This window comes from Palaemon carinicauda, chromosome 1 (genome assembly GCF_036898095.1).
Source record: "Palaemon carinicauda isolate YSFRI2023 chromosome 1, ASM3689809v2, whole genome shotgun sequence".
Classification (NCBI taxonomy): domain Eukaryota; kingdom Metazoa; phylum Arthropoda; class Malacostraca; order Decapoda; family Palaemonidae; genus Palaemon; species Palaemon carinicauda.
This window is the reverse complement of record NC_090725.1, coordinates 291,151,917-291,159,416: the sequence shown is the minus strand read 5'-3', so window position 1 is coordinate 291,159,416 and position 7,500 is coordinate 291,151,917. Positions and strand designations below refer to the sequence as shown.

The 7,500-nt window shown below is 33.2% G+C and overlaps 1 protein-coding gene across 5 annotated transcripts in view; it reads right to left on the bottom strand.

Moving 5' to 3' along the window:
- The window catches only part of LOC137657757 (uncharacterized), a 196,870-nt gene that overhangs the window by 82,583 nt on the left and 106,787 nt on the right, over positions 1-7,500 (bottom strand). The window lies entirely within an intron of this gene.

Sequence of the window (7,500 nt, the reverse complement as noted above, 5' to 3'; positions counted from 1 at the left end):
GGGATAACGTTGGAGCTATTCTAATTTTTATATGCCTCCGATGCCTTAGATGACCGCGGAGGTAGCAGCAGTAGGGAATTCAGCATTATGAAGCTTCATCTGTGGTGGATAATGTGGGAGGTTGGGCTGTGGCACCCTAGCAGTACCAGCTGAACTCAGTTGAGTCCCTTGTTAGGCTGGAGGAACGTAGAGAGTAGAGGTCCCCTTTTTTGTTTTTGTTTCATTTGTTGATGTCGGCTACCCCAAAAATTGGGAGAAGTGCCTTGGTATATGTATGTATGTATCTATGGATAACGAGGGAATACGTTGTTATTACCCCCCCCCCCCTCTCTCTCTCTCTCTCTCTCTCTCTCTCTCTCTCTCTCTCTCTCTCTCTCTCTCTCTCTCATATCAATGCAAAAGTCATTTTTAAATATATCATCATCACACAACAACAATAAAAAATTAAACAATAATATCCGTCCTTTGCAATATTATCATTTCTTTAATAATAATCTTATCTCTGTGTATTTCTTTTTCCTTTATATATCTCGATTTATGTGATATTTCTATCAAAAGTCTGTAAATCACGTTCCATCAATTTTATTCAATTATTGAGAAGAATAACAATGGCATATCTTATCTAGATTAAATCATGTTACCCTTATATTCAATAGGGAAAGCAGGTGGTTTTAATGTATCTATTGTACTTAACCCTTTTACCCACAGGTTATTTGGAAATTTCCAACCCTTAACCCACATGGGGTAATTTTTTCCCAGCTTATTTTGCAGTATATATTTTTTTTTAAATTGCTCTAACAGCGTTAATTTTTGTCATAGAGAGGTCAGGTTGGTCGCATTCTCTTGGAAAATGTCTGAATTTTCTCAAAAAATTATCAAAAATATGAAAAAAATATTTTTTATAGCATTTTTTTGCAAGGACATACCGGTACGTCCATGGGGGTAAAGGGAGGAGTTTTGTGAAACGTACCAGTACGTCCTTTGGGGGTAAAAGGGATAATACGTAATTTTCTTGGCAATAAAATGTCTCCGTGTTTAAAGGAAAATTTATCAGTGTAAATAACTCAAAATAATCTTTCTCAATAAGTATGTTATAGAAGCCTGTTTATAGACGCAAATAAAATCAAATGTGTTGTCATGGAATCTTGGTCGACCACATGATGGAGTAAATGCTTTAGTGTTCGTGCATGAAACTAGGTTACTTATGTGAAACCACCAACCCACTCTCTCTCTCTCTCTCTCTCTCTCTCTCTCTCTCTCTCTCTCTCTCTCTCTCTCTCTCTCTCTCTCTCTCTCTCTCCACAGCTAAACTGAAATAATTCAAAAGGTATTCATGAGTCGATATGTTTGTAATTTGAAACCATGTTTAAATGAATATTGAAATGTGAAATTGTGAATTCGTTAAAAAACTTGTTCATGTTAATATATTATGTAAATGTCTATTAAAAACTGTAAATGTATATTTCTTGATATATAAATGTATATTAAAACTGTAAATGTATATTTATTGATAGGTAAATGTAAATTAAAAACTGTAAATGTGTATTTCTTGAGATGTAAATGTAAATTAAAAACTGTAAATGTACATTTCTTGATATATAAATGTAAATTTAAAACTAAATGTATATTTCTTGATATTTAAATGCATATTACAACTGTAAATGTATATTTCTTGATATGTAAATGTATATTAAAAACTGTAAATGTACATTTCTTGATATGTAAATGTACATTTCTTGATATGTAAATGTACATTTCTTGATATGTAAATGTATATTTCTTGATATGTAAATGTAAATTAAAAACTGTAAATGTACATTTCTTGATATGTAAATGTACATTTCTTGATATGTAAATGTACATTTCTTGATATGTAAATGTATATTTCTTGATATGTAAATGTAAATTAAAAACTGTAAATGTACATTTCTTGATATGTAAATGTACATTTCTTGATATGTAAATGTACATTTCTTGATATGTAAATGTAAATTAAAAACTGTAAATGTACATTTCTTGATATGTAAATGTATATTAAAACTGTAAATGTACATTTATTGATATGTAAATGTACATTTCTTGATATGTAAATGTAAATTAAAAACTGTAAATGTATATTTCTTGATATGTAAATGTACATTTCTTGATATGTAAATGTATATTTCTTGATATGTAAATGTAAATTAAAAACTGTAAATGTACATTGCTTGATATGTAAATGTACATTTCTTGATATGTAAATGTACATTTCTTGATATGTAAATGTATATTTCTTGATATGTAAATGTATATTTCTTGATATGTAAATGTATATTTCTTGATATGTAAATGTACATTTCTTGATATATAAATGTATATTTCTTAATAAAATAAAAAAAAATAAACATTCCCCAATAAATCAAGTACCTTAATTTCTTTCTCTCAATTTATTGCTATTTCCTCAGCAGTTCTAAACTCGTAATACCAATACTTTAACCTGACGAAATCCTTAACGACCATGTTTTACCACAATAGGAGTTAAAAGAAAGTTTTCAAAGTCAGTCGTAAAATAAATGACTTCTTGTAATAGGTGTTCAGCTTAGTAATATATATTCTTTTGAATTGCAAGATTGTAAAGCAATACATTTAAAAAGTTTAAAAGGTCGCTAATGAATGGCAGAGGCAAGGGACACTGACATTGCCCTAGCAATCAGGACAATGCCCTAGAGACTGACCATATATTAGTAGAACTTCAAAAGTTCAAAGTTGGAGCAAATGCTTTTTTGTTGACCAGGCGGGCATGAGTCTTTTTCTAGTTTATATATGACATATTTGTTTTTGACGTTGTTAATAGTTTATTTATGACATATCTCTTTTGACATTACTTTTTTTAGAATGATTTATTGTTAATTTGTTCTCTTCAGTTATTTATTTCCTTATTTCCTTTCCTCACTGGGCTATTTTTCCCTATTGGAGCCCCTGGGTTTATAGCATCTTGCTTTTCCAGTTAGGGTTGTAGCTTGGATAGTAATAATAATAATAATGATATGATCAGCGCCCAAGCCTCCTCTCCACCCAAGCTAGGACCAGGGAGGGCTAGGCAGTGGCTGCTGATGACTCAGCAGATAGACCTATAGGCTCCCCCAAACCCCCCAACCTAGCTCACAAGGATGGTAAGGTTGCAGACACTAATGGCACTAACGATTCTGAGCGGGACTCGAACCCCCGACTGGCAAACACCAGGCAGAGACGTAACCAATCAAGCCACAGGGCATAGCAGCAGGTTTTAAGCGCATAAAACATTAATACAAAATATGGCGGACGAAAGAAATTTAATTTTCATCTATCTAAAATTCAATTATGGAGTTAGGCTAGACAAAAACCAAACAATATTCATTTACCGTCTAACTCTTACGTTCTGTACTGGTATACACTTAAGGTAGCAATGCACTCGATCGATACCTGTGAGTTGTGACTTAGCATACACCATCTAGTACAATGGTGGTTTTTTTTTATATTCTGCACTCTACCCCTGTCCCAAGGTACATACATACATACACACACAGTATATATATATATATATATATATATATATATATATATATATATATATATATATACACATCTGTATATGTATATATATATATATATACATCTGTATATATATATATATATATATATATATATATATATATATATATACATCTGTATATATACATATATACACACATATATGCATACATATATACATATCTATACATCTGTATGTATATATATATATATATATATATATATATATATATATATATATATATATATATATATTTATAAATTATATACATGTATATATATACATCTATATATATATATATATATATATATATATATATATATATATGTATATATATATATATATATATATATATATATATATATATATATATATATATATATATTATTAAGAACTAACTTTCCTAAATAATATCTTCTCTACAAACTTGGTCCCTATTTATGGTGGCGGTAATGTTTCCTCAAAACACACTTCCACTTCCTTCGGTCCAGTGCATCTTCCTCGCTCAATCCCAACTCCTCACATCTCTCTGTACACACACAAGTAATACCTGATAACTATAAATACCAACGGACAGTAATCCAAATACTGAATATCAAAACTGATATATATGAAAGCTAATCTAACTTCCATTTATATCTTACAGTCAATGTTAGAGATACTTATCACCTAATATCATTATAAACACCTATCGAAGAAGACAAACTTTTTTCCCTGTTGGCGCCCCTGGGCTTATAGGATCCTGCTTTTCCAACTAGGGTTGTAGCTTAGCAAGTAATAACGATAATAATAATCATACATATATACTGTATACCTAGGCACTTCCCCCTATTTTGGGGGTAGCCGACATCAAACAAATGAAACAAAAAAGGGGACCTCTACTCTCTACGTTCCTCCAGCCTAACCAGGGACTCAGCCGAGTTCAGCTGGTACTGCTAGGGTGCCACAGCCCAACCTCCCACATTTCCACCACAGATGAAGCTTCATACTGCTGAGTCCCCTACTGCTGCTACCTCCGCGGTCATCTAAGGCACCGGAGGAAGCAGCAGGGCCTACCGGAACTGCGTCACAATCGCTCGCCATTCATTTCTATTTCTAGCACGCTCTCTTGCCTCTCTCACATCTATCCTCCTATCACCCAGAGCTTTCTTCACACCATCCATCCACCCAAACCTCGGCCTTCCTCTTGTACTTCTCCCCTCAACTCTTGCATTCATCACCTTCTTTAGCAGACAGCCATTTTCCATTCTCTCAACATGGCCAAACCACCTCAAGGCTGACTAATAATAATAATAATAATAATAATAATAATAATAATAAAGAGTAAGCATTTATTACTATACTGATTACCCTTTCACACTAAATTTGACAGAACATTCGTGTCACGCTGAAATTAGAATTCCAGTAAAAAGAACGGAATCCTGGAATGCGACAAGAGGCCCTGCTTAGGTAAATGTCAATGATATTCTGAAAAATCTTTGACGAGCTCAGAAGCTAAGGTCATTAACCCCACTCAAAACAAGTCCAATATTATCGTTCAGCATCTTAAAAACAAATGTCAAGGTTATGAAAAATAATACAAAATAAAAGGAATTAACAAAACAACAATGTAAAATTAAATCTCCCAAAAACGTAGTATGGTAAAGTTATTGAAAACTATCAAAATTTAACTCCTTTCTTTTCACTGGAATTCTAATTTCAGCGTGATACGAATGTTTTATCTAAAAGTAATCTTGAATAATAATATACAATGATAGTAAGCATATTTAATAGATATTTATTTTTGTAATAAATCTCACGTTCTATATTAATGGAAGTTTGGTCTATTAAGATGTTCAATAAAAAAAAAAATCACATTCTTTCGCTCCTAATCTCTCTAAGATTCTTTTAACCTTCGATTTTCCAAGAAGCAGATGATTATATATATATATATATATATATATATATATATATATATATATATATATATATATATATATATATATATATATATATATATATATATATATATTAAATTAAAAAGACTCATAGAAATATAACCATCTAATTCTGCTTGTAGCATGCAATCTCTCTCTCTCTCTCTCTCTCTCTCTCTCTCTCTCTCTCTCTCTCTCTCTCTCTCGTTACAATATTATAATAGTCAAACTACAACCCTAGAGGGAAAAGCAGGATGCTATAACCCCCAAAAGAGCTTCAACAAGGAAAACTAGCCCAGTGAGGAAAAGAAATGATGAAATAAACTACGAGTAATGCATAATTAATGTTAAATATTTCAAGGTTCTTGGCTAGGAACACGGTCTAGGTATAGCTTAGATTTATACCTAGACCGGGGCTCTGTACCTAAACCGTGGTTCTATCCCTAGACCATGTCTCTATACCTAGACAGTTGCTCTAAACCTAGACTGTGGTTTTATACCTAGACAGTTGCTCTAAACCTAGAATGTGGCTTTACACTAGACAGTTGCTCTAAACCTAGACTGTGGCTTTACACCTAGACAGTTGCCCTAAACCTAGACTGTGGTTTTATACCTAGACAGTTGCTCTAAATCTAGACTGTAGCTTTATACCTAGACAGTTGCTCTAAACCTAGAATGTGGCTTTACACCTAGACAGTTGCCCTAAACCTAGACTGTGGTTTTATACCTAGACAGTTGCTCTAAATCTAGACTGTAGCTTTATACCTAGACAGTTGCTCTAAACCTAGACCGTAGCTTTATACCTAGACAGTTGCTCTAAACCTAGAATGTGGCTTTACACCTAGACAGTTGCCCTAAACCTACACTGTGGTTTTATACCTATACAGTTGCTCTAAACCTAGAATGTGGCTTTACACCTAGACAGTTGCCCTTAAACCTAGACTGTGGTTTTATACCTAGACAGTTGCTCTAAACCTAGGCTGTGGCTCTACACCTAGACCGTGGCTTTACAACTAATCAGTGACTCTATACATAGACCGTGGCTATGACGTAGGACCCAGAAGGACATCCGGCCACCAGCCGGTCAACTGACCTTACACGAAGCAAAAGTGGTCAAAGTCACAAACGCTGAGAAGCAACAATGTAATGTATACACGAGAACACACGAAGCAAAGGATGAAAAACAGGAAGTGGGAGGCAAATCCTTCAGGACTAAGAGAAAAATATGAAGTGAAACCTTACCTGGAATGCCATGGATGAATAATTATTAATTTTTACATTATTCTTGAGCCTCTCTCTCTCTCTCTCTCTCTCTCTCTCCTCTCTCTCTCTCTCTCTCTCTCTCTCCTCTCTCTCTCTCTCTCTCTCTCTAATGTATCTTTACTTTTGAAATTACAATGTGATTGTCTTATAATACAATCGTTCCTTTATCAATAAAACATGTCATTATTGTTTCGTCTTAATTTTGTAACACCTCTCTCTCTCTCTCTCTCTCTCTCTCTTCTCTCTCTCTCTCTCTCTCTCTCTCTCTCCTCTCTCTCTAAATATATTTTTACTTATGAAATTACAATGAAATAATTGTCAGATAATACAATCGTTCCTTTATCAATAAAACATGTCATTATTGTTTCGTCTTAATTTGTAACACCTCTCTCTCCTCTCTCTCATCTCTCCTCTCCTCTCTCTCTCTCTCTCTTCTCCTCTCTCTCTCTCCTCTCTCTCTCTCTCTAATGTATTTTTACTTTTGAAATTACAATGTGATTGTCTTGTATTACAATCGTTCCTTTATCAACAAAACATGTAACTGATTGTGTTTCGTCTTAATTTTATAAATCCTCTCTCTCTCTCTCTCTCTCTCTCTCTCTCTCCTCTCTCTCTCTCTCTCTCTCTCTCTCTCTCTCTCTCTCTAATATATTTTTACTTTTGAAATTACAATGTGATTGTCTTGTAATACAATCGTTCCTTTATCAACAAAACATGTAATTGATAGTGTTTCGACTTAATTTTGTAACCTCTCTCTCTCTCTCTCTCTCT